This window comes from Protopterus annectens, chromosome 5.part0 (genome assembly GCF_019279795.1).
Source record: "Protopterus annectens isolate FY-2018-M chromosome 5.part0, PAN1.0, whole genome shotgun sequence".
Lineage (NCBI taxonomy): Eukaryota > Metazoa > Chordata > Ceratodontiformes > Protopteridae > Protopterus > Protopterus annectens.
Window position 1 is genome coordinate 363,378,259 of NC_056735.1, and position 27,640 is coordinate 363,405,898.

The 27,640-nt window shown below is 42.9% G+C and overlaps 1 protein-coding gene across 1 annotated transcript in view; it reads left to right on the forward strand.

Moving 5' to 3' along the window:
• USP9X (ubiquitin specific peptidase 9 X-linked) overlaps positions 1-27,640 on the forward strand; it is a 5,037,693-nt gene that overhangs the window by 3,527,126 nt on the left and 1,482,927 nt on the right. The gene's annotated exons all lie outside the window — the stretch shown is intronic.

A 27,640-nucleotide genomic window follows, 5' to 3' on the forward strand; every position in this document is an offset into this window, starting at 1 on the left:
ACTTTCAATGTAGTAGAAAACTGGCTCACTGACAGGTGTCTTCTGTTGAATCCAAATAAAACAAAACTACTACTCTTGACCCCCACCCAGACAGCTACACTCCCATCATTTACCATAACATCTAATAATGGCACAATAATGTCCCCAGAAAGTAATACAAAACTGTCAGTTGTAATTGTTGAGAATAGCCTTAAGTTTGATGCTCACATCGACAAAACCATTAAAACAGTCAACAAAAAGCTAGGATCTCTATATAGTATTAAGGCATTTCTAACCCCAACTGGTAGGACAGTTATTGCCCGAACACATTTACTTTCAACCCTTTTTTATGCCTCCCCAATCTATACAAGCCTGAGTAAATCTGACCTCAGTAAACTCAATAGCTGCTACAACACCATAGCCAGATTTGCCACAGGCTCAGCATAGAACCCACCACTGTATTAACCTGTGATCTCTAGGCTAGCTAGAGTTTTCCTCCCAAATCCAGTATAATCAATTAATAATAGCCCACAAAGTCCTCCATCAGCCCGAAAGCACACCCATACTCAAAAATATAATTATCCCTTACAGTAACCTTAAAAACTCTCTGGTCTTCTGACAAAATACTGGCACAAACTGTTAAATTTAAAAACTCAGCAGGTGATGCATTGTTTTGCAACTTTGTTGGAACAATCTAGAATTGGCTCCCTGCCGAACTTACAGCAAACCAGACTATTAACCAATTTAAAACATCTCTCAAAAAATTCCTAAAGAGTCACTGGCTGTGCCCTTGTACCAACCCTGACTAATCAGCTTACCACTCTCTTCACTACCTGGCTATCTGTAAAATAGTCAGTGTTTCATATGTATTGTACTACTGAATGACATGCTACCTTTTTTTAGCCTGGTACCACTAAAAATGTCTAAGTTCAAACAAGAAAATTATAATGTTAAGTTTAAGTATGTATGTATTCCAAGTATGCATATAATCCTGTAATTCTGTACTGGTATCTATATGTGACTGTATAAAACTGCTACTGTTTAACTCTTATGTAACTATCCACATGTGGAGCTTTTCTCCCTGGGCCTCCGCTGAAAATGGACCTGTTTCCAGTCGGAATATCCCGGTTAACAAATGTAAAATAAATAAGTGTGTGTGCGCCTGTATTTTAAATCACGAATCCCAGAACACAGAACGTCGTATTGCCGAAACGAAAATAATTAATACTTAAAGCCAAAGGGCTGATTTTTCTCAGGGCAAGTAAACACTTGCCTGTCATGGAGAAATATGCCCCTTTCCACACTGTAGTGCTATCCCGGAGTTGGTATATATAGTTAGGTGGTGGGGGGCAGAGCCTAGGTGGTTTTTACATAGTCCAGTGTGGTTAACTTACAGTTTGGGCAAGTGTTTACTTGCCCTGTGAAAAATCGGTCCTTTGAGATTGTGTGTGTTATTTTGATTTTGACAGTGTGACATTCAGTGTTCTGGGATTTGTGATTTAAAAGTAGATCCATATATATATATATATATATATGTATATATGTATTAGATTCTTTACTGTTAATTAGGCCCTGTAGTTGGTTCCTAACATCCGTTTTTTTCAGGATATCTGAAAAGGAGAAATGCCCAACAGGCTTTAAAAAAAATGTAAATGCAGTCAGAAAATCCCTCTTTCTGAACCGTATGCACTGTGTGTATTGTCTTGGGCCCTTCCACCTTCACGAAAACTGATTCTCTTCGTGTTTCACTGTTGCAGTCATCAGACTTCGGTTATCTGCCTGCAGGTAGCCCTCAGTCAGCCCAAATAACAGAGTCTTTGGATTTCTGCATCTGATGCTGTCGCCTCTTCCATGATGCTAGGTCGTCAGGGATATAAAACATGCAGCCGACACCATTACATCAGTCTTTCTTGCCAAGGAGGAGCCCGAAGCAGAAGCAGTTTGCAAGTGCCAGTCGGCAGCTACCTGAAATTTTCGTTTTTCAAGTTTCAAACCTTAAGTCATCTAAAGCTAAGTACCCCGTTGGGGATTCTTTTTTCTTGCTCTAATCGATGCAGAAAAAGTTAACAATGGTCTTGCCTGTGGAAAGCAAATACCTCACAGAGATTTTCATTCTTAATGCGTCACCTGTTTAGGCCCAAACCACAACGTCCCTCTCTGTCGGTTTTGTGCCTTGTTTAACGCTCGAACCATTCATCGGGCTATTTGTGTAGCTAAATTCTTTCGCTCTCGTTCTCCTTTTTCCGAAATGGCTTCGGTAAGCCGACTACTGCTCTTCCGAAAAAGCACAAAGACCACATAGGTCAAAAAGTGCCGACGACGCTTCTGTTAAGCTGAGGTGCCAGTCCGATAATCAATGAGGGACCTTTGCAGCCCCTGATGCCCAATTCTCCAGATTCGCAGGCCTCTGCTGAGACCCATTCGGAGTCCGGTATGCAGGGAGATGCTTCGACTATGGAGCCTGTGGATGGTCTCTACCTTGGATGCGTCCGGAGCCACTGTGCAGGCACCAGCTTCTGAGGGTGTATTCCGACCTACCAGTGTTCGTATTAAACCGACATTTTCATTTTTAACTAAATCTACTGAGTTTCTCAGGCCCAGAGTTCACACTACGCCTAGAAAACCGACGTCTGAAGTGCATGCTCAAGCTCCCATGCCACAAGAACAAATGCTTAGAATGGCTGAAGACCTTATTAGTGTAATAAAGGGAAACCAGCCTTCCGCTGCTGAAAGACAAAGAATTGAATTTCCTTCTGATTCTACAGACCCGGCGTCCAATGACTCTGACCCTTCTGATTACCAGGACATACCCTTATCTACCCATGAGGATTCAGATGCAGAGGAATCTATTCCCTCTGCCTCCCCTCCAGAGGATTTTTCTTTTGGTGAAATCTTGCATATACCTTAAGAGAGCATTTCCGCTGGGAATGCCAGGACTATACTCAGTCTAAAAATAGACTCAGGGGAATTTTTAGATTTGCCTCAGCACAGGCCTCTAGCTATACCCCCTGTCCTGGATATTGTAAATGATGTCTTCATGGAATCCAGTCTTACTCCTGACACTTTACCGCCATCTCCTAGAAAACCTTGACAGGTACTACAGAGTACCTGACTCTCTCAAATTTCTCTCTAAGAATCCTACTGTGGATCCAGAGACCATTACCCAGGGACCTAAAGGCATTAAGGCTACTACAGCCAAAAACCCTACCCCTTCAGACAGGGATTCTAGAGCTTTAAACAGATTGGGTAAGAATGTATATATCTCTGCAACTCTTGCCATCAGGGCTCTGAATTGCCAATTTCACATGTTGAAGTACCAGCAACATATTATGGAACTAATTAAACAAAAAATGGTGTTACTTCCAGATTGTGCAAAAAAATATTTACAAGAGTTAATGCATCCTGCAAACCAAGTTAGTAAACATACTTTGCAGTTTAGGTTTGATGCCTTAGAAACATCTTGCAGGGCTGCTGTCACTGGGTCTTTACTGAGAAGGCATGCTTAGCTGAAGGAACAAGTCTTGCCAGACAATGTCAAAGCAAAATTACTAGATGCTCCATTAAATCAGGATCGTTTGTTTGGCACAAAAGCAGAAGTTATTAAAATGATGGAAGAAAAAGCTAAGTCTATGCAAACCGTCAAAGATTTCTTACAGATGCAGCCACCTAGATTCAGTAGGCATTGGCCTTCAAAAAAATGGTCCTTTCCAGTCCCTCCCAGGCCTTCTCAGTCCAAACCCATAGGAAACAGACCACCAATACTACAGTCTCAGGGTATGCAGAGATCTAAACAGTGTAGTGTTCCCACCTCAAAAGCAGGGAGTGGTAAGCCACCCCCTTATAGAAAAAGTTCACAATGACTTTCCAATTATCCTTCCCAGCCATGCCCAAGTACTTACACCCTTAGGAGGAAAACTCGCCCTTCATGCAAAAAACTGGATTTTCATTACTCAGAACCGATGGGTTCTAAACATTGTATCCCAGGGATACAGATTCTACTTCCACTCACTGCCAACCCCAGGCGGGTTGCCAGACCTTTCTCCAAACCAGTGAGCAGAGGCTCAAAAGCAAGTGCTTTCCCTTCTTTATATTAGGGCTATTCAACCTGTTCCAGTAGAACAAAGGGGACAGGGTTTCTACTCCAGACTGTCCCTGGTGCCCAGAAGAGAGAGCTCTTGGCATCCTATCCTGGATCCATCGATTTTCAACACCTTTCTGGTGGTCCCAAAATTCAAAATGCTTACACTGCAGTAACTTCTTCCTGTGCTAGCCAAGGATACCTGGTTAGTCACCCTAGACTTAATAGAAGCTTTATCTGCACATACCCATAAGGGAGTCCTGCAGGAATTATCTACGTTTCAGGGCAGGCTCTATGCACTATCAGTTCTGTGCACTTCTCTTTGGCTTTAACTGCTGCTCCCAGAGTATTCACAAAGTGCCTGGCTCCAGCCATTGCATACTGCAGGCAGAGAAATATTCAAATTTACCCATACTTGGAAGATTGCCTGATTCAGACGGGCAGTCAGGAATTGTTACTTCAGCACCTAGCATTTTAAAAAGACTTATAACTTCACTGGGATACACCATCAACGAAAAGAAATCACAATTGGTGCCCAGCCAACAAATTGTATTCCTGGAGCAAGCTTGAACACAACTTCCCAGATGGCATTCCTCACTCCAGAAAAGCAGGTCCATTTGACAAACTATTTCAAACTAATGGCCAACAAAACCCAGCTATCTGCAAGGAAAATACTGCAAGCCCTAGGGTTCATGGCCTCATGCAGTCTGCTAATTCCATATGCAAGACTGCATATGAGGAAACTTCAGTGGTACTTAAAAAGTCTCTGGTGTCAGCATTCTCAGGACCTGGAAACAGTGATTCTTATCATACCTTGTCTAAGGGCAGAGTTCCTTTGGGGGGCAGAGACATGCAACCACAACAAAGGACTTCCTTTCACTCAACCCCTCGCCGCTCAAACCCTGACAACAGACGCATCAGACTATGCATGGGGGGCTCACATGGCAGGCAAATGGAGCCCAGAACAAATTGCCCTGCACTTCAATCAAAAAGAGATGCTAGCTGTACAGAATGCTCTGACAGCCTTCAAATACCTTATCCTTCCAGGATAGCTCCTGATAAAGACAGATAACACCACAGTTATGTGGTACGTAAACAAGCAGGGGAGAACTCATTCTTACCAACTCTGAAGGTTAGCCATGGCCCTGTGGAACACAGCCTTGAGCAACCAAGTGCACCTACAAGCTCAGTTCCTGCCAGGCAAGCAAAATTCACAGGCAGACGACTTAAGCAGAAATCTACTGGACTCCCACGAGTGGAAACTGGAACCCAACTCATTCAAACTTCCAACCCAGAGGTGGTGAACACCGGAGGTGGACTTTTTGCCTCCCCCCAATACCACCAATTGAGCAAATTCTGCACCAGGAACCTTCACAGCAGACTCTTGGAAGGTGGATGCCCTATCCTTTACATGGGAAAAACTCTCAATTTATGCCTTTCCTTCTCTGCCCCTCCTATCAAAAGTACTACTCAAGATCAAATAGGACAGGCCAAGGGCAGTCCTTATTGCATTAGACTGGCCACGCCAGCACTGGTACCCACTCCTATGGAGTCTGACAGCAGTGCCACCGTGGCACCTACATCAGACATCCTTCCTTGCTGTCTTAGCAGGAGGGACAGATTTTGCATCCACAGCTGCAAACCCTAAACCTTGCAGCCTGGCTTATCCCCTGAATACACCACCAGCATCCCTCAGCAAACAGGTGTTGGACGTCATCCTTGATGCCAGAAGGCCTAGTATTAGGAAATCCTTTGCTTAAAGATATTGTTCCTGGAGTCAGTCTCAAGGAAATGACACAGCTGTACCCACCTTACCTCAAATCTTTGATTACCTAGCAGAGCTGCTCCACAGAGGCCTTTCCTTCTCATCCATTAAGTTTCATGCCTCTGCCATCTCAGCTCATTATATTACTAAGCCACCTCTCTTTTTCTTACCCTCTCATCAAACTGTTCCTGAGAGTAGCTAAAAATTTAAGCCCCCCTAGGAGAGCTCCCACCCAGGCCTGGGACCTTAACTTTGTACTGGATAAGCTCACACTTCCCCCTTTTGAACCTGCTGCTTCAGCAGAGTTACATTCCTCTCTTGGAAAACAGCTTTACTTCTAGCTATTACTTCAGCAAGAAGAGTTCCTGAGTTACAAGCACTAATAGCAGTGGAGGCCTTCATTATTTTCCATGCTGACAGGGTCTCCCTCAGGACTAACCCATCCTTTATGCCCAAGGTGGTATCCAGTGTGGCATTAAACCAATCCATCCATTTGCCAACCTTTTTCCCTAATCTTCCGAATAAATGGGAAAGGATCTTGCACTCCTTTGATTTGCACAGACAGCTCAGGTTCTACCTTAACAGGACTAAGCCTTTCAGAAAATCTGACCAGCTGCTAGTTTGCTTTGCTATAGGGGCAGAGGGCAAGGCCATTTCAAAGCAAACAATTTCCAAATGGATAGCACACTGCATCCATTTCTGCTGCAAGCACCATGGAAAATCCTACCCCTCAGGGGATCAGAACTCATTCCACTAGAGCTATTTAAATATTTCAACCTCTACAGCATTTCTCAGGGGAGTCCCTACCAGAACATCCTGGAAGCTACAACCTGGAGTTCTGTACACACCTTCACCAAGCATTACCACTTACCTATTTTTCTAAATCCAGAGCTGGATTTGCTACTGCAGTCTTACAAGGCCGTCTAGCCAGCCCCAGCACATCTTGAGTGCCTCCACCCTTCTTCAGCTTTGGAATCAACCCACATGTGATGACTGCAACAGTGAAACACGAAGAACATAGTACAGTTGTGTACACTTAACATAAATGTAGATGTTGGAGTGTATTCACTGTTGCAGTCCTGGTTTCCCTCCCTCCAGACCCCTGACTTTCTCTATCCTTTCAACCTATCCTCTGGTTATCTTGTATGGCAGGGGTATTTACTTTTTACTGGAGGTGTTCCACAACATGTAATAGCTTCCTATTTTGGGGGCTCCTGACATATGGGGCAAGAAAAACTGATGTAATGGCGTCTGCTGCATGTTTTATACCCCTGACGACCTGACTTCATGGAAGAGCTGACAGCATCCAATGCAGAAATCCCAAGACTCTGGTATTTGGGCCAACTGAGGGCTACCTGCAGGCAGATAACCCAAGTGTGATGACTGCAACAGTGAATACACTCAAACATCTACATTTATGGTAAGTGTACACAACTGCACTTTGTCATGCTTTCAACCCAAGGGCCCTGGTTGATTGCAAGAACAAGCTAATTTTAAAAGGATTATATCTGTCCTCCTTAAGCAAAGCACTATCTGGTGCTTCTCAAAAATCAATGAAAATGTCTCAAGACGACTTTGAGCATCTCAGCAGCCTCTTCTAAGACTTCGGAGAAGTCTCTTAAAATATCTTTTATAGATACATCAGATCCAAGAAAGAAAAGACCAAGAATTTCATATCCGACTCTTCTTTGCATCAGAAACGTATTACGAAACCATCTTTGGTTCTGACGGTCTCTTTGGATCCAAGAATTAATAAATTTAAAGCCACACCAGATCAGACACCCTTGGATCTGACACAAAGAACTACAGATGTGGAAATTTTGCCCAGGACCAGTTACTCATCCTCAGTGGACCCAGTTCCATCCAGGGTCTCATCTCCTTTTTTTAGGGAGAACAAAATCCCCATCAGGGATATCCACTTGCTGTTCCAGAAGCTTTATGGAAGAGGATGTGGAGAGGTTAATAAGAAAGATCCTCTCTGACAGAGCCAGACAGTTAACCTTTCAGCTCCTACCCTATTAGGTCAGGAGATACATGCATCCACTACTCCACCTTTATCAGCTCCTCCTCTGAGTCCCTTCAAGGTCTTGGAGCCCCTCGATCCAAGTCACCCGGCTCTGTCTGCTTCAGATGTGAGGATACCTTTATTCTCGGATCTGAGGCTTCCTCTCAGCTCTTTGGTTCAGTTGGATCAGGAAAGTTCTGGGAGCCAATTCTATTCTTTTGGGTCTGAGGTACTTCATTCAGCTCCAAAGTTTTTAGACCAGGCTATACACCTCTGAGCCTCAACAATGATCAGTTCAGCTCTGACTTCAGCCTTGGGTGGACTGTTCTCGGGACAGTGCGGGATCATGGATCAGAGACATGCTGTCTTGGATCTAGGATCTTATCCCTCACTGGGGAGGTCTGACTTAGCGATCACGGAGAGAGCCCTGTCTGCACCCTTGACTCATATGGTGCCTATCCCTCGGATCCTCTGTATACATCTGTCCCATCTCTAGAGTCTCAGCTGTCCTCTGCACAGGGACAGCTGGTACCAAAACCCCAGCTTTCCCATTAGGGTATCCCCACTTCTTCTGACACCTCCCCAGAGTACCCCCTGAGGAGATCACTAAGAAAAAAGCATGAAAGAGGAAACATTTAGATTCCCCTGACTCTGTCACCAAAGATGTCGATTTTGATGAGGTCGAAGGGTCCCCACAGTCACCTCCTGATGTTTCATTCGGAGACATCCTAGAAATCTTGAAACAGAGAGGTAGCTAGAAGTCCAGCAAAAAATGTGTCGTCATCCCCTTTGGGAAATACCCGATTCCCATGAATGACCACATCGATGGTAGTCCACTGAACACAGAAGGCATCATTAGAGATCTGGCAACACAGGTTGACAGCAACCTCTCTTTTGTCCACCACATAGGATTTTCTGACTACAGTGGCAATGTGGCACATCTCATTACTAAGGGTTTTGCATCCAGGAAGAAAGAGGTCATTGTCTCTTTCCACTCTTCCTTCATTAGGCCAGTCATAGAGTATAATGTCCCATTTGGCATGTACTTCACTAGACACCTACAGCAACTGGAGAGGCCGCAAAAATACCTCACAAAGAGGATCTTGGGCCCTAAACACTTGCCATATATGGACAGACTCAAAAAACGCCAACTATTCTTTGTCTCATATCGCCTACTTAGGGGCTTTACTTACAAAGCCATGTCTGACCCAGCTCTGTTAGAAATGCTGCATCTAAAGAAATCCCAATCCCTCTGCACTACATGCTCCAGAGACCTCAATCTCATTACCACAGTCAACAGAACAAGCTGGAGGGACAGGTTCATAACCCAGAGACTGCCCATGCTATGGAATAGACTTCCCATGCATGTCAAGCAAAGCGCCTCACTGACTCTCCAAGAGAAATCTTGATGAGTGGATGGGAAATAGAGAATTCACCCTGGGTATCACTGCAGTGGCTCTACTTGACAGAGGCACTGGGAACTAAGGTTGGGTGGCACGATGCCAGGGTAATACTATGGGCTAGGCTTGTAAAGGCTCCAGGGCCACTAGCCTGGTACACACCTATGAACCTAATCCTTAAGCAGAATCTGTACTCCTGGAGGCTTTTAGTACTTGGTCCATCTACCTCCTGGATGACTCTGCCTGCTGATGAGCTCATTAACTTGGTCTCACGGTGGGCATGGAATGATCAAGACACCACTGAGCAAATTCCCAGGAAGTCAGATAAAATCATGACAGCCCCAGAGGATAAACAGTTTTGGTCCAAGGTTGTGCATGTTGATGCCATGGTCCTGGTGGCAGCCACTAAGAAGTAACTCGTGGAAGAAAGTTCCTCTGTTCATACCCCAACAAGTAGTCTTGAGTGATTGGCAGATTCGGGAAGTGTCTGTGTTTCAGTAACTTTCGCCTTAAGATCCCCGAGCTGTTTGGCATACTTCACAAGGCTACAGAGGGATCTGATTAAGGAGCTGTAAGACACCCTCTCAGGATCCATTTTTGAAGAGGTGAAAGCATCTGTCACCTCTCAGTTGGCTACCCTGCATTCTATATCCAACTCCTCTATAAGACTCATTTTTAATGTAGCAAAAGAAACCTGAAGGGCAGCAGGTTCAGGGGTTGCCATAAGGAGGCACACCAGATGCGCTTATGTGATTTTTGCAGAGCCTTTTAAGACTTCTTTCATCAGTGCTCCTTTTGGCGGGACATCTCTTTTTGGCCCTAAGGAAGAAGACCCATTGTCCAGGTGTGAGAAGGATGGAAAGACCCTATCTGCCATGGGTGTACGTTTTTCCAGCCTCAAAGATCATTTTCAAGGAATCACTGAGGTGGTGGGAAAATTTGGTTCAGAAAATCCAAGGATCTTTCCAGGACACACGTGGAGGAATTTCCCCAGGGACATGGGGGGGGGGGGTACTCAAATAGTGGACACCACCCGCGTGCCAGAGGTGGTCTGCAGAATTCAGGGTCCAGAAATTCCTTCCTTGGTGTAAACTCTCTCAGCACTCCTGAAAGGAGGTCAGATTGTCCCTCTCTGGAGGCAGTCGGGGATAGTTTGTTAGTTTTAGCCAGGCTTTGTGGTGCACAAACGGATACTTTGGTGCTAAGGATCATTTCAAGTTGTTATATAACACCTTTTTCCCCTTTATCCTCCCAATTCAACAAAATTCCCCGATGTTCCACCCAGTCAGAGGGAACAAACAGCAAATCAAATTCAGAAGCTACTAGAAAAGATAGTCATCCAAGAGGTCCCCCAGACCATCTAGAATCCGGAAATTACTCATGATTCTTTTTAGTGCTAAAGCAAATGGGGAACTGGGGACAAATTCTGGATCTCAGCGTCTTAAATCTTTTCGAAAGACCAAGTTCCGAATGGTCATGGTTCAGTCCATTCTTCCTCTTTTGGAAAAGGACAGTTGGATGTGCTTAATAAATCCTCAGGATGCATCCTATCATATAATGAACAGGCGACCCAAAAGATTTTTACATTTCTGACTGTGAGCCAGTCACTCTGAATTCAGGCTTCTGCCCTTTGGTCTCTCACCACAACCCCCAGGGTTTTACCCAAATGCATGGCAGTAGCAGCAACTTACTTGAGACTGCAAGGATTCTGAGCATTTACATAGACTGGCTCATTTCTGCCCTGACCAGGCATCAGCTCATCATGGCAAGGCAAAAAATTATCCAGACATGTGCTCTTCTAGGAGTCACCATAAACTACCAGAAGTCTCATCTAGAATCAAGTCAAAGTCTAAATTTCATAGGAACATTGCTAGATACAAAATCAACTGTAGCCTCACTTCCCCTCTCCAGAGTTGAAACAATAAGCTCGCAGCTGAGAGAAAAATTTGCAATACCAGAATCCCAGCCAGTTTGGCCCTTCAGGCTTTGGGAATAATGGTGGCAACAATAAGATTTACTACCCTTAGCCCGGTATAACATGAGAATTCTTCAATGGATGCTGGCTTTGCAATGGTCAACAGTTCATCTTCCCTTATCTACTTTGATACGAATCACCAGTGTATGCAAAAGGAATCTACTGTGGTGGATTCAGTCAGAAGAGGTTGTACAAGTTCATCCTTTCTCAGCCCAAGGCCGTTGTGCCAAGTGATGCTTCCCTGCAGAGAGGGGGGGGGGGGTATTACCTAGTAAAGGCAGTCCAAGGTACATAGTCTCCTGAAGAGACCAATTTTGCATGTCAGTGTCCTAGAGTTGAGAGCAGTGCTTCTAGTCTTGCAAGCCTTTCAAAATGCTCTCACTTCGGGAATGATTGTGATTCAGACAACATTTCAGTGGTTTGGTGCATCAACAAACAAGGGAGGGAGCTAGATCCTTACCCCTTGTGTCGAGAAGCACTCTGGGTTTGGCAGTGGCCGATCTCTTCCATCCTCTTTCTTATAGCAACACAGTCTGGGGAAGCCCAGCGTATTAGTGGATAAACTGAGCAGGTGCATCCTACCACCTCATGAATGGACGCTCAACAAGAGCATAGCGGAATTGATTTATCAACAATGAGGCCAGCCTTGTTGCAGTCTCTTTGCATCTTCCCTAAGCAAGTGCAGCAGCTATTTTTCCCTAATCCCCCCACAGGAGGAGCCACTTAGGGATGCTCTTCTCCACTATTCGCTCCTGGTCTATTTTATGCTTATCCCCCTAAATTCCATTGATACCAAAGTTCCTACAGAGAGCTGCCAAGTTGAAGCGCATAGTCATCTTCATTGCACCCTGTTTGCCTCGACAGATTTGGTTTCCCTTCCTGTGGCCTCATTTAATTTATCAGCCCTAGATTCTGGACCCAGCTCCAGATCTGCTGTCTTACCCAACAGGCATGGTTCATATAAACCTTCCCAATTTCAAGCTGACAGCGTAGTTTCTCCATTTCCAATAATAGCCAAACTATGCTTTCATCTCCTGTTCTCCACATTTTATCTTCCCATAAACTATCTGCAAGGAAACTTCATGCCAGTAAATGGGAGTGGTACTTAAAAAATCTTTGGTGCCAAAATTCTCAGGACCTGGAAACCGTCATACCTATCATGCCTTGTCTAAGGACAGAGTTTCGTTGGTGGGCAGCAGCATGCGACCACAAGGGACTTCCCTTTACTCAACCCCACGCCACCCAGACCCTAACCACAGACACATCAGACTATGCCTGGGGGGCACACCTGGACGGCAAGTGCATTCAGGGCCAATGGAGCCCAAGTCAAATTCATCTGCACAGCAACCAAAAAGGGATTCTAGCCGTTCAGCACGCTCTGACAGCTTTCATATCCTTGCTGTCATCCGGACCCCTGCTAATAAAAACAGACAACACCACAGTTATGTGGTACATAAACAAGCAGGGGTCAGCCCACTCTTACCCACTCTGCAAGCTAGCCATGGCCCTGTGGAATACGGCCTTGGACATGCATATTCATCTGCAAGCTCAGTTCCTGCCAGGTAAATAAAACTCTCTGGCAGACAACCTATGCAGAAATCTCCTAGACCCACACGAGTGGCTATTAGACCTCAGCACCTTCAGCCTTCTAATTCAGAAATGGGGACCCCAGAGGTGGACCTCTTTGCCTCCCCCTGCAATCACCAGCTTAGCAAATTCTGCACCAGGGCACCTCACAGCAGGGCCTGGAAAGTGGATGCCCTTTCATTCCAGTGGGAAAACCTCTCCATCTATGCATTTCCCCCCTCTGCCTCTTCTCTCAGGAATATTACTCTTAAGATAAGACAGGACAGTCCAAGGGCAGTCCGGATTGGCCACACCAACACTGGTGCCCACTGCTGCACAGCCTGTCACCGGTGCCACCCTGGCACGTACCCCAGATCCCAACTCTCCTCACTCAGCAGGGGGAACAGGTCTTGCATCCGCAAACCCTGAACCTTGCAGTCTGGCTTATTCCTTGAATTCTCCCCCAGTGACCAGCCTAAGCAACTGGGTACTGGACATCATTCTTGAATCTAGAAGACCCAGTACAAGGTAATCCTATGCTGATAAGTGGAAAAGGTATTGTTCCTGCATTCAGTCTAAAGGAGAGGACATAGCAGTGCCCTCCTTCCCTCTAATCCTGGATTACCTAGCAAATCTACTCCGCAGAGGCCTGTCCTCCTCCTCCGTTAAGATCCATGCCTCTGCCATTTTGGCTCATTACAACACTGAGCCACTTCTCTTCTCTCATCCCCTCATCAGACAGTTCAGGCAGTTCCTGAGAGGGGCAAACAACTTAAGGCCACCAAGGAGAGCACCCCCCCCTCTACTTGGGACCTTAACTTTGTACTGGAAAAGCTCACGCTTACCCCCCCCCCCTTGAGTCTGCAGCGTCAGCAGAGGTAAAATTCCTCTCTTGGAAAACAGCCTTGCTTCTGGCCATCATTTCAGCTAGAAGAGTGTCTGAGCTACAAGCACTTATGGCTGTGGAACCCTTTATTATTTTTCATGCTGACAGGGGTCTCCCTCAGGACTAACCCTTCCTTTATGCCTAAAGTTGTGTCCATTGTGGTTCTCAACCAGTCTATCCATTTGCCAATCTTCTTCCCTAATCATCAGAATAAAGGGGAATGGATCCTGCACTCCTTGGACGTGCACGGACATCTTCAGATTCTACCTTGATAGGACTAAGCCCTTCAGGAAGTCTGACCACTTACTAGTCAGTTTTGCACCAGGGGCAGAGGGCAAGGCCATTTCAAAACAAACAATTTCCAAATGGATAGCACTCTATCCATTTCTGCTACAAACACCTTGGGAAACCAACCCCTCAGGGGGTCAGAACGCATTCCACTAGGGCAACTTCTACCTCTACAGCATTCCTCAGGGGAGACCCTACCCAGGGACATTCTGGAAGCTGCTACCTGGATTTCTGTACACACCTTCACCAAGCATTACCACCTGCCTCTCTTTTCCAAATTCAGGACGTGTTTTGCAACAGCAGTCCCGCAGGGCATACTAGCCAGACCCAACTCGTCTTGACTGCTGCCACCCTTTCTTCTTCTTTGGGAATCAACCCAAGTGTGATGACTGCAACAGTGAAACACGAAGAACATAGTACAGTTGTGTACACTTACCATAAATGTAGATGTTTGAGTGTATTCACTGTTACAGTCCTGGTTTCCCAACCTCCAGCCCACTTGTCTGTCTCTCTCCCTCCTCTCCGTCTATTACTCACCCCTTACAGGGCTATTGGTATTTACTTTTTACTGGTGGTGTTTTTCATACCATAACTTAGCTCCCTATTTGGGGGGCTCCTGACATTTGGGGCAAGAAAAACTGATGTAATGGCGTCGGCTGCCTGTTTTTATACCCCTGACAACTTGACATCAGTCTTGGAGCGACAGCAACCGACGCAGAAATACTAAGTTTTTGGTATTCGGGCCGACTGAGGGCTACCTGCAGGCAGATAACCCAAGTGTGATGACTGCAACAGTGAATACACTCGAACATATACATTTATGGTAAATTTACACAACTGTGCTTTACACAAGAACCCGCGAGTTTCCAGACAGAAAATATTTACAAAGATTAAGAGAGAAATTAGAGGAAAGAAAAATACTTGCATAAGAAATACTGTCAAATGCCTCAGATAAAAAGTTTTATTTATTACAACAGATTTTTGCAAAACGTTATGTAGACAATGTTTGAGCCTGCTGGAAAAAGAAGGGACAGAGGAAGTGCAAAAATATAACAAACAAAATGCAGAATTTTTTGTAAGGTGTAATTAAGAACCGTGAATATTAGAAGGAAAAAGATTTTGCATGGTGCAGTATTTATGCAAAAGAGAGAGCCAGATTATCAGTACAAAAAAAAAGCTCCAAAGATATTTGAAGAGAAATATAGGCTGAGACATCCAAATGTGGAACATTTCACAGTGCATAAAATGAGGAAACAAAGGTGAATGTGGAAACTAGGATTAATAAAGCGAAGTTATGGATTATCTGAAAGTGAAGAGTTGAGTGTGAGGAATCCAACACAGGCTATGTCTCAGCATCATGGAATTACTGTTCTCCACATTAAGGAGCAATGGGTGGAGCAGGAGGCATGTGAAGAAGATTTGTAATGTGGTTATGCTCTGGAGCCTTCTGTAGGAGACTGGCACTAAAGTCCAGTTGAAGTTGCACAACAAGGGAAGGAGCAGGAAACAATAGCAACTCTAACACATTAATGACATGGAGTGATGGGCCAAGTGGTTTTCATATGGAGGAGCAGCAGATGAAGCAGGGTGCGTCTGAAGAGGATATGTCACAGGAATATTTTCTGGAACTTTCTGTAGATTATTCACTGGAAAGAGAGATTAAAGACAACACTTTAGATGCAGAAGAGAATGATTTAAAGTAAGGCCTGGTTGCTAGAGGTAGATTGACGTATTAAGATAGATGAAATAGATTACAGAAAGGAAGAAAGACCCAGAATGTGAGAAGATTGATAAAACAAATGAGCAAAGTAATCAAGAATATTTGGAGAAATGCATGTGATATAACAAGTAACATGAATATATCACTGTGCAGCTAAGCTAATAAAATGCTACCAGAAAAATGCAGAGTAAGAAAGGAAAGGAGGGGAAAAAGTAAAATGCCACCATGGAAGCATCAAATAGAGAAAATTATATACCCAACAAGAAACACTGAAAATGGAAGAGTCACCACTCACTAAAATGAGTTAAAGTCCTTTAATGAATCCACGGCACACACAGTAAGTATGGCACGATTAAAACACACACTGAAATAAAAAGCTTTAACAAATCACCATGTTTTTCTTCCCAGTGTAGACTTCATCAGATATTAAAAATTTCCTATCTTTAACTACTTTTTTATAAAACCTTCTTGGTCAGTTTATATAAAAGGTTTTACATATATACAAAGTTTTAAATATAAAATGTTCTTAATGTTTTATATTGGCTTAATGAATGCTTGTATAATGTTATACATATTCAAATGATGTTTCATATTCATTGGTTTTATTGGGTATCTAAGTAATTAAAGATGTGACATTTTTAATATCTGATGAAGTCTACACCGGGACAAAAAAACGAGGTGATTCGTTAAAGCGTTTTATTTCACTGTGTTTTATTTGTGTCATATTTACTGTGTGCGCCGTGGATACATTAAAGGATTTTAACCCATTTTAGTGAGTGGTGGCTCTTCCATTTTCAGTGCTTTGTTGTTAATTAGTTTTTTGTGCACTGAGTACTCCTTGTTGGTGCTTAGAGAAAATTATATAACAAGACAAGAAGTTATTACTTGTAGAAGAATATAGAAAAGTTAACAACTCATCAGAATTACTTGGACGTGGTAAAAGCAATGCACAGTGTAAAAACATATACAGTTTCCAGTAATAAACTAAATATAGCAGCACAGGCAGAAGAACCTAAAATGTATGTAGATATAAAGGAAAAGTACAAAATAAGCAAAGTCATTGATGATCCAAAAATTCTATAGAGAATTAGGAAATAAAAGGAATAGAAATACCACCCCAGAAAAGATGAATACCCGTTGATCATAATAAAGATGCTGAATGGATCGAAAAATTAAAACAAACAGTAAGAAGCTTTAATGCAGAGGATATGAAATGGGATGAAGCAATGGCAAGAGAAATAAAGACAAAAAATTACGAAAAGCTCCTTAGTGGAAAATCGCAGACCCTGAAGCAGTAACAAATTTCAGGGTAAAATCGTTAACATCTTTACACAGATATTTAGCCCTGAATAAGAATTATCACACACAGACAGCAACCTGGTTAACAACATGAAAATTGGTGCACCTTGTTTGCTGTAGCATAGACTAGATCCAGGCCTGCTGAATCTAGCTTTGTTTGTATAACTTAAGCACTAATCCAGGCCTTCTGTTTTGGAGAAGGTTCCCCTGCACCCCAGTGGCAGGAGTTTGCAGTTAGAACTTGTCTGATTGAAGACTACAGGAACAGGGCTCAGTTTTGAGTTTGTTTTTTACTGGTTAATTGGGTAATTTGTTTAAAAGCCTTTTCGGATTGCTTGTGGTCATCTAAAGCTGTTTTAAGTGTATTTTTTTTACTGTTTGTAGTCGTTTAAAGCTGTTTTAAGTGTATTTTTACTGTTTTTGCCTTATCTTAAAAAAAAAAAAATTGTTCCTGGTTTCCCACCTTTCTAAGGTAGTATAGTCCAGTTTTTAGGCTAGTGCTGAATTCAGGGCTGTTGCAATTTTCTGAGTTGCCCTTACCTTACTTGGATAAAGGGAAGTTTCTCTGTTCACCTGTGAGAGAGGGAGCTTTGAGCAGCCATCTGTCCCTGGAGGAGTGGTTCCAGCCCAGAAGTTAGTAGTTTGTGGGCTGTTTTGGGCTAATTTCTATCTCTTTCATTTCCCTGCTGTAAAAAATGCATTTGCACGATTTTGCACTTCCGGGCATCGCCAGTTAGCTAGGGCTAAATTTATCCCGGCTCCACCAAGTCTCCTCTTCAGTTTTTCCCTTGAAAGTAGTCTAACTCTCAACCTAAGCACTTATAAAGCATCCTACAGTCCAGCACTTGCTCAAACCTAATAGCAAGCACTAATATACCCCTACACTTGATTGCCCAGCAGGGCAAGGCTCATTATACACCCCTCACCAACCAAGTGACTAAGCAGCTCACCCTACTATTCAGACATGACCAAAGGGCAGTTTCAGGTATACTCTCCAGTCCAGCTGGTGAACCTGGGTATCCTGAGGCAATGTTACAACTGCCTCATGTACACAGACAACTCTCTCCTCCTACCACAAAACATTAACATATGCGAGAGATGCAGTTATATAGCTAAACTGGAGGCTAAGCTCTCTCCACCCAAGACTGGAACAAGCAGTCATGAGGCAAAGGTTAACACTTGCACCACACATCCAGCCTCACATAGAGTATACTAAACCAGCACTGGCAAAAAATACACATAAATACTCAAAATCATACTCGGAGGCTCTAAATAAAAACCTGCAAAAGCATCACAGAACTCCAAAGCAGGCACCCAAAAAACCTGCACCTCCCGTCACAAACCATTCAACACATAAACACAGAATCAGTGTGCTGCACAATCACAGCCCTTAAGGTGAAATAACATACCTAACACACTAGCAATAGGTGACTCTGTAGTCAGGCACAGTAACGTCCCACTCACTAGGCTGGACAAGGAGAAGGTTACTGTTAGCTGCCTGTCTGGAGCCAGAATCCGCTACAACACAAGCACTCAGGTCACTCCAGAACAAGTGCAAATATGACTCTGTCATTGTTCATGTTGGTGTGAGTGACCTGAGACGTACCTCCCTGGACTACATGAAGCGAGACATGGAAGAGCTCTCTGATCATGTAGCCCAGGCGGGTATGACCCTGAGTAGCATCCTGCCCTCACCAAGAATGATACTGCAGTATAAAGAAAAAGATGATCAATTTCAACAATTGGCTAAGCTTCTGGTATCATTCAAAGGGGATCCAGTGTGTGTCAGCCAGGGACGACATACTCGACAGGCCTTGTTGCTTCGCAAGAGACTGCTTGCACCTGTCACCCCTAGGCTTTTGAATACTGGACAAGGCTCTTGCTGCCCCCATAGTGCCTTTTTTAGGCAAGGCTCAAAAGTCAAACCCACCTCCGTAAACAGCACAAATAAAAAAAATGAGAGTTATGCTACTTAACGTCAGGAGTTTAAATCTCAAAATGCATGCGCTCGAAGCACTCCTCAGTATGGAGAACATCGACATCTGTGCAGTAACTGAAACCTGGTTCAAGGCTCCACAGAGCACCCCAGCACTATCGGGCTGCAACTCATACCACACATTTCGGCCACAGAACATGGACCGAAACACAAAAGGAGGGGGTGTATCCATATTAATCAAGGATACGTACACCTCCAGGTTAGTGGCCAGCATGATAACCTCCAAGATCATCCATGTGCAGCTAACATCAGGCAAATCTGCAGTGCAAATTGTGGCCTGCTACAGATCACCCTCCATGACCCAGGACCACAACTCCGCCTTTCTGGAGACACTGGAAAACATGAAGGTCCTACTGAACACCCTGATATTGGGCGATTTCAATTACCCTACTGTTAACTGGGAAAACTACTCCAGTACAAACTCCCAGGTCCAGCGCTTCCTGGAATTTATTAACTCAAATGCCCTGGATCAACTGGTAAACTCCCCTACCAGAGGTGAAAACATGTTGGACCTGGTCATCACCAACATGGTGACAGGTGTTCCACACCAGAGGTCAACCCATCACTGGTTAGATCGGACCATAAACTAATCACTCTGGATGTCCACACCCCACCACCACCACCAACCAAGGAAACCACAGTAAAAAACTTTTCTAAAGCAAACTTCACCTTACTTAAGACAAAGGTGGTAAGTTTCACAGCCCCCACGCTAAAGGATAATGCTGCCCAAGGTGCAGAAACCTTTACAAATGCACTCTATGAGCACCTACAAGGATGCATGGATCGTGCCATCCCTAGCAAAACCAAGATTCACTCCCCTAAGAGAAGGAAACCAGTCTGGTGGACCCTTGCCGTAAACAGGCTATACAATAGGAGGAGGAAACTAGTTCAGAAAAAAAAGCAAATCCCAAGAAGGAAAGACATCCCTGATCAGTATCAATAAGAAACTAAGGTATCTCATAAAATCCTCCAAGGCTAACTTCGAAAGAAAAATAGCCAAGGATTCAAAAGATCACCACAAAGCCTTCTTTAGCTATGTCAAGAATCTAAGTGACAACTCACAGATATGCTCTGAGCTAGTGCAAAATAGCACAAAATATATTGAACCCACTGATATTGCCAACATCCTGGCAGATAGATTCATTGCAAACTTCACCCCCTCTCACCCCCAAAAAGGGCACACAATACCGGAAAAGTGTAGTGTCCCAGAAATTGCAGACGCACAGGTGAAAACAGCCCTTTCAAAAGTCAAAAGCACAGCGTCAATGGGGCCAGATGGTGTCCCAAGCTTGTGTCGTGCACGAACTAACCCGCCACCTAAACACACTGTTCAATCTCAGCCTCTCCACAGGCTACGTGCCCATAGAATGGCGCACAGCAATGGTTATTCCGCTCCACAAAGGAGGGGCAACAACTGACCCTGGTAACTATTGCCCCATAAGCCTGACTAGCCTGGTCTGCAAGGCTATGGAGCGCATCTTCATGGAACTCATTAACAAAGACATTGGGAACCTCCAAACACTTGACCCAACCCAGTTTGGCTTTGTTAAGGGCAGATCATGCCTACTAAACCTGGTTGACTCTTCGAGACAGTCACCAAGGCCATAGATGAGGGGAAGGTAGTTCACACAGCCTACCTTGACCTTGCCAAGGCTTTTGACACCATTCCCCACTCAGAAATTATAGAAAAACTCACCAGCCTGAGCATAAACCCCTACGTCATGAGATGGGTTGCCAACTGGCTTACAGACAGAACTCACACGGTAAGAATAGCGGGCTCCAGGTCCGACTCTAAACCAGTCACAAGTGGTCTCCCACAAGGCTTGGTCCTGGGACCCCTACTGTTCGGCATATACTTCTCAGAAGTACAGACAAACACAGGAGGACTATGGCTAACCAAGTTCGCCGACGACTGCAAACTGGGAGCCATAATTGTCTCACCGGCTGACACATTCTCCAAAAGGGCCTTACTGAGAGAGACACCTGGTGTCAAAATCATCCCATTCCACATAGGTATTGTAAATATGCTTTAACCAGGTGTCAGTAACTATACTTAAGGGGAAAGTTTATACCCCTTTTAGACCCATTATAGCTGGGAGTCACTCTAAAACTTTCCCCTTAAGTGTAGTTATTGACACCTGGTTAAAGCATATTTACAATAAAATTCCTCATTTAATAAAGGATTTGTGGATGTTTTTAGGGAACTTAACCCCTGAGTTATGGAAGGAAGATTTAATATATATATCCATAGATGTTATCGACTTATTTTCCTGCATTCCTAAAGAACAGGGTATGGACAGCTTTTTTAATAGCATTAAACAATTTTCAAACTTGAACTGGGAACAATCTTCTGTTGTTATGGAGTTTAATGAGCATCATATTAGATTACAATTATATATTTTTTGAAGGGGAGTTTTATAGACAAACCCGAGGTGTGGCCATGGGAACAGCATGTGCCCCTATTTATGCTAATCTTGTGATGCTAGATTGGGAAATGGAGGAAGTCTTCAAGAGTCAGTACTTTAAATATATTAGATTTTATACAAGATTTCTTGATGACATTTTTATTTTGTGGGATGGACAAGCAGAGATGATTGATGAATTTATACAGTATCTTAACAACACCAGTCAATTTTTGAAATTTACATATAATTTTAATGAAAAAGGGCTGTCTTATCTGGATACATATATCTCTAGTAATAAGGAAGGCTTTGTATCGCGTATATGCAGAAAAATTACCTTTTCCAATAATTACTTGGAATTTACAAGTAACCACCCGTTTAAAATAAAAAAAAGTATTTTCAAAGGACAGTGTCTTCGAGCGGCACAAATGACATCTAGTTATAATGATATGTTAGAAGAAATTTATTTCATTAGTAGGTTATTTATGAATAGAGGATATTCATCTCGACTAATTAAGGAGGTGAAAAGTTATGTTATAAAGGAATGGGGGAAGAAATACACACCCATATTGGGTAAATTATTAAAGAAAGATGAGGTTGTGGAGGAAGGGAAGGATTACAAAAGAGCATATATTTTAGAATACTCACCTCAAACTGCACATATAAAGGATATAGTAAATAAATATTGGAATATTTTTACCATGGATCATGACTTAAGGGAAATAGTTGGTAACGCTCCAATATTTGTTTATAAAATGGGTTTGAATTTAAAAAAAATATATTGGAGAGACCTCAGAGAGTGAAAGAGTTAACCATAAAACAAGGCACGCGTAAATGCGGTAGATGCTCATACTGACGGTTATGTATGAAGAGGATGGATTGGTGTTGGAAAATATTAATAGAACTAAGATGATGTTTAAAAGAGGCAATTGTAACACAAAGAATGTAATATATATGGCAAAATGTTGTATATGTTCATGTTTTTACATAGGGAAAACCGAACATATGTTTAAGAAAAGAATATATGAGCATTTATATGCCATAAAGAAGGGAGACAACACCAACGCGTTATTCAGGCATATATACAACACTGATAATACACATTACTTTGGATTTGCCATATTGGAGATGGTTACGACAAATATGAGAGGTGGCAACTTGAAAGCTTTGTCAATGCTAAAAGAGGCTAAATGGCAAATATTAACAGATGCATCAAATCCTCCAGGATGTAATGATTACATTACATTAAAACCGTTTTTATAAATGGTATTATGATGAATGAAGATTATTATCAGTACATTTTATACAATTTTAATGTACATACTGTTATATTTCAGTATAGACTATTGGTGCTAAATCGTATTTATATAGGAATGGTACGAACTTCAGTATTTCTATGTTTAATAAGTTACATATTATTTGGTCTTTAAGAGGTATGAACTATATTTATTATTTTTTTTGTCTAAGTGTTTTTATTATGAATTAGTCAAAGAAAAAAATGTTTTTTAAATAATGTATATCTAATTATTAGAGCATTTTAGATTTTATAACATATTTATTATATATACTGCTCAATTTATTGTAAGTTATGGATCCCATTGACCAGACCCTAGGCACGGTCATAATTAGATAAAAATTTACATAAAATAAAATGTATATAATAATGAAGGGTAGAAACACAATTTCATATTGTAGACACTAAGCATATATATTAAATAGTAGGAAGCTTAGAATGTAGTGTTTTACTAGGATTTTTAACAGTTTATTAACATATTTAATTGAATGTAGAACACTTGCCTTTTAAAACTTTATTGTGAATTGGCGCCAAAATGTGTATATATTATGGTGTGCTTAAGTCCACATGATGGTGGATGAAAGTGCTTAATTCTACTACTAGTTTTATTTCTTTGTATGCTGCTTTATTTTTGTTTACGTGCTGTGGTCTTAATAAAAGACATATTATTGCTCCTGCGGTGTCATTTCTTCTGTGGTTGAGAGATGGATAGAAGTATTGACTTTGCTCACCATGTGCACGAATGTTAGCACCTTTTCTTGCATGACTCCAGGATGCAGTTGCTGTCACTAAGTGAAACAGCTTTCACCATCCCTACTCAAAAAAAAAAAATTACAGTAAAAGGTGACTGCTAAAGCATGTTTATAGCTTACAGGGATAGTTGCACAGCATGTAGAGCATTCATCAAGGGCAGGACTATTAAAGTCATAAAGATAAAGGTCACTAAACAATTATCTATTCAACTTCATCATCTTAACTCACTAACCTGACAAGGCTGTAAGCTGTAGAAACTTTAAGAAATGTGTGTTCCATGTAGCAGATGAAGTAATATCTTCATAATAATTCATAATACTTGAAAGCAAGGCAAAATGAGTTTCACTTTAGAAAAGGGAACTTAAAGGATAGATTCATCTAAAAGCTTACTAACACTTGGGACTGAACACAAAGTCAACTGCATCGAATCTGTACTTAAACGTTTAACAAAAAAAAAAAAAAAAAAATGACCACCAACTTTTATTAACAGATATGTTGCTTTCTGTATTTCTTCATTGCACTTGTAGTGTGGTTTAACTAATATTATAATCATGTAGGATGACTACTGCTACTACGTACAGGACCCGAAAGAAAATATTACGCAAGTTAATGTCATAGGTTTAGAAGCACTTGTAGGTTTGTATGTAAAATTGTCTGCTGAAACTACATTTTCTCAGACTGATTTTTTTTAGAGCATGTATCAGCAGTAGCATTACTGTTAAGCATAAGTTTTAATGCTTTCCTTCAGTCAGGTATACAGCAATTTTTACTGTATTTGTGTTTCTTCCTACTTTATTACTAGTGGCATTGACTACAACTCTGATCAGCGATAAGTATCCTTTTCTGTGCATTGAAAGTGTTTTTTGAGTGTATCTGCTTTATTTTCTAAAAAAAAAAACTATATATATATGTACACACTTGTTTCCCGCCTTTCTAAGCTAGTATAGTCCAGTTTTCTGGTTAGTGCTGAATTCAGGGCTGTGTTACAAATCTCTGTTTGCCCATACCTTACTTGGATAGAAAGAAGTTCTTTGTTCACCTGAGAGAGGGGAGCTTTGAGCAGCCTTTCTGTCCCTGGAGGAGTGGTTTCAGCCCAGAAATTAGCGGTTTATTGGCCATTTTGGGCTAATTTCTGTCTCTCTTATTTCCCTGCTATAAATAGTGTATTTGCCCAGTTTTGCGCACCAGGCAGCGCCTGTTAGCTAGGGTAAAACTATTCCCGGCTTCACAAAGTCTCCTCTTCAATTTTTTCCTTAGAACTAGACAAACATTCAACTTAAGCACTCAAGCCACTCATTTCTCAGCCTGGCACTTACTCAAAACTTATAGGAAGCACTTATAAACCATAGCACTAGACCCTCCTGTACTGTACAGAAGGACAAGGCTCTCTATTCGACCTTACCAGACATCCAGTAAAACAGTTCACTGTACCTATCCAGGCATGTCCAAAGGGCAGTTTCAGGTGTACTGTCCAGTCCAACTGGTGAATCTGGGCATTTTGAGGCAATGTTACAACTGCCTCATGTACACAGACAACCCCCTCCTCCTACCACCAAGCACTAATACATGCGAGAGATGCAATTATACAGCCAAACTGGAGGCTAAGCTCTCTCAACCCAAGACTGGATCAAACAGTCAAGAGGAGAAGGGAAATACTTGCGTCACACCACCAGTCTCACATAAACCCATTAAAGCAGCACCGGAAAAAAAAAAACATATAAACACAGAAATACATGGAAACATACTCTGAGGCTCTAAATAAAAATCTGCAAAACCAACAGAGACCTCCAAAGCAAACATCCAAGCAACCTCCACCCCCCAGCACAAACCATGAAACACATACTTCACAAAACCAGTGTGCCATGCAATTACAGCCCTTAAGGCAAAATAACATACCCAACATATTAGTAATAGGCGACTCTATAGTCAGGCACACTGACGTCCCACTCACTAGGCTGAATAAGGAGAATGTTACTGTTAGCTGCCTGTCGGGCACCAGGATCCGCCACATAACACAAGCACTCAGGTCACTACAGAGCAAATACAAATATGACTCTGTCATTGTCCATGTTGGTGTGAATGACCTGAGCCGTACCTCTGTGGACTACATGAGTAGCATCCTGCTCTCACCAAGAATGATACCACGGTATAAAGAAAAAATTCTCAATTTCAACAATTGGCTAAGTTTCTGGTGTCATTCAAAGGGATCCAGTGTCTGTCCGCCTGGGATGACATGCTCGACAAGCCACACTGCTTCGCTAGAGACGACTTGCACCTGTCACCCTTAGGCTTTCGAATACTGGCCAAGGCTCTTGCCACCCCCATACTGCCTTTTTTAGGCAAAGCTCAAAAGACAAACCTACCGCCATAAATAGCACAAGTAACAAAAAACTGAGGGTAGTGCTACTCAATGCCAGAAGTCTGAACCTCAAAATGCATGCCCTCGAGGCACTCCTCAGTATGGAAAAAATCAATATATGTGCAGTAACAGAAACCTGGTTTAAGGCTCCAGAGAGCACCCCAGCACTACCAGGCTACAACTCATACCATACATTTCTGCCACAGAACCCAAACCGAAATACAAAAGGCGGGGGCGTATCCATATTCATCAAGGACACCCACACCACCAGGTTAGTGGCACAGCACGATGCTTCAGAAATCATCCACATGCAACTAACAATGGGCAAAACTACAATTCAAATTGTAGCTTGCATACAGATCACCCATCATGTCCCAGGACCCCCATTCCATGTTCCTGGAAACACTGGGAAAAGTAAAGGTCCTACCAAACACCCTGATATTGGGTGATTTCAATTATCCAAACATTAACTGGGATGGGAGAACTACTCGAGTACTAACTCCCTTGCCCAATATTTCTTAGAATTTATAAACTCAAACGCCCTGGTTCAACTGGTTAACACTCCCACCAGCGATGACAACATATTCGACCTGGTCATCACCAACATGGGCGACCGCCAGAGGTCAACCCCACGCTGGTTAGATCTGACCATAAACAAATCACTTTTGATATCCACATTCTGCCCCCACCCTCGGACAAGAAAACCACCGTGAAAAACTTTTCAAAAGCAAACTTCACGTTACTTAAGACTGAGGTGGAAAGTTTCAAAGCCCCCATGCTGAATGATAATGCTGTCCAAGCTGCAAAAATCTTTACTAATGTATTCTACGGGCACCTACAAGAATGCATGGATCATGCCATCCCAAGCAAAACCAAGACTCACTCCTCCAAGAAAAGGAAATCAGTCTGGTGGACTCCTGCCATAAACAAGCTATACAATAGGAGGAGGAAACTAGTACAGAAAAGAGTAAAATCCCAAGAAGGGAAGACGTCCCTGATCAGTATCAGCAGGAAACTACGATCCCTCATAAAATCATCCAAGGCGAGCTTTGAAAGAAAAATTGCCAAGGACTCCAAAGATAACCACAAGGCATTCTTTAGCTATGTCAAGAATCTAAGTGGCAATGCTCAGATATGCTCGGAGTTAGTGCAGAATGGCACAAAATATACTGAACCGACTGATATCGCCAACATTCTGGCAGACAGGTTCAGCGTAAACTTCACCCCCCTCTCGCACCCAAGAGGGCCCATAACCATACCAAGGAATGTAGAGTCCCTGAAATCACAGACACTCAGGTTAAAACAGCCCTCTCCAAAGCCAAAAACACAGCATCAGTGGGACCGGATGGTGTCCCAGGCTGTGTCCTACACGAGCTCAAAGACGAACTAACCCCACACCTAAACACACTGTTCAAACTCAGCCTCTCCACAGGCTGCGTACCCATAGAGTGGTGGCACAGCAATGGTCATTCCGCTCCACAAAGGTGGAGCCACAACAGACACCGGGAACTATCACCCTATAAGCCTGACTAGCTTGGTTTGCAAGGCTATGGAGCGCATCATCATGGAACTCATTAACAGAGAAATTGGGAACCTCCAAACACTGGACCCTACCTAGTTCGGCTTTAACGGTAGATCATGCCTCCTGAACCTGGTGGACTTCTTTGAGACCATTACCAAGGCTATAGATGAGGGAAAGGTGGTACAGACAGCCTACCTAGACCTCGCAAAGGCCTTCAACTCCATTCCCCATTCTGGTATTCTAGACAAGCTCACCAGTCTGAACATAAACCCCTACGTCACAAGATGGGTTCCCAACTGGCTCACAGACGGAACCCACATGGTGAGAGTTGCGGGAGCTAGGTCCGATTCTAA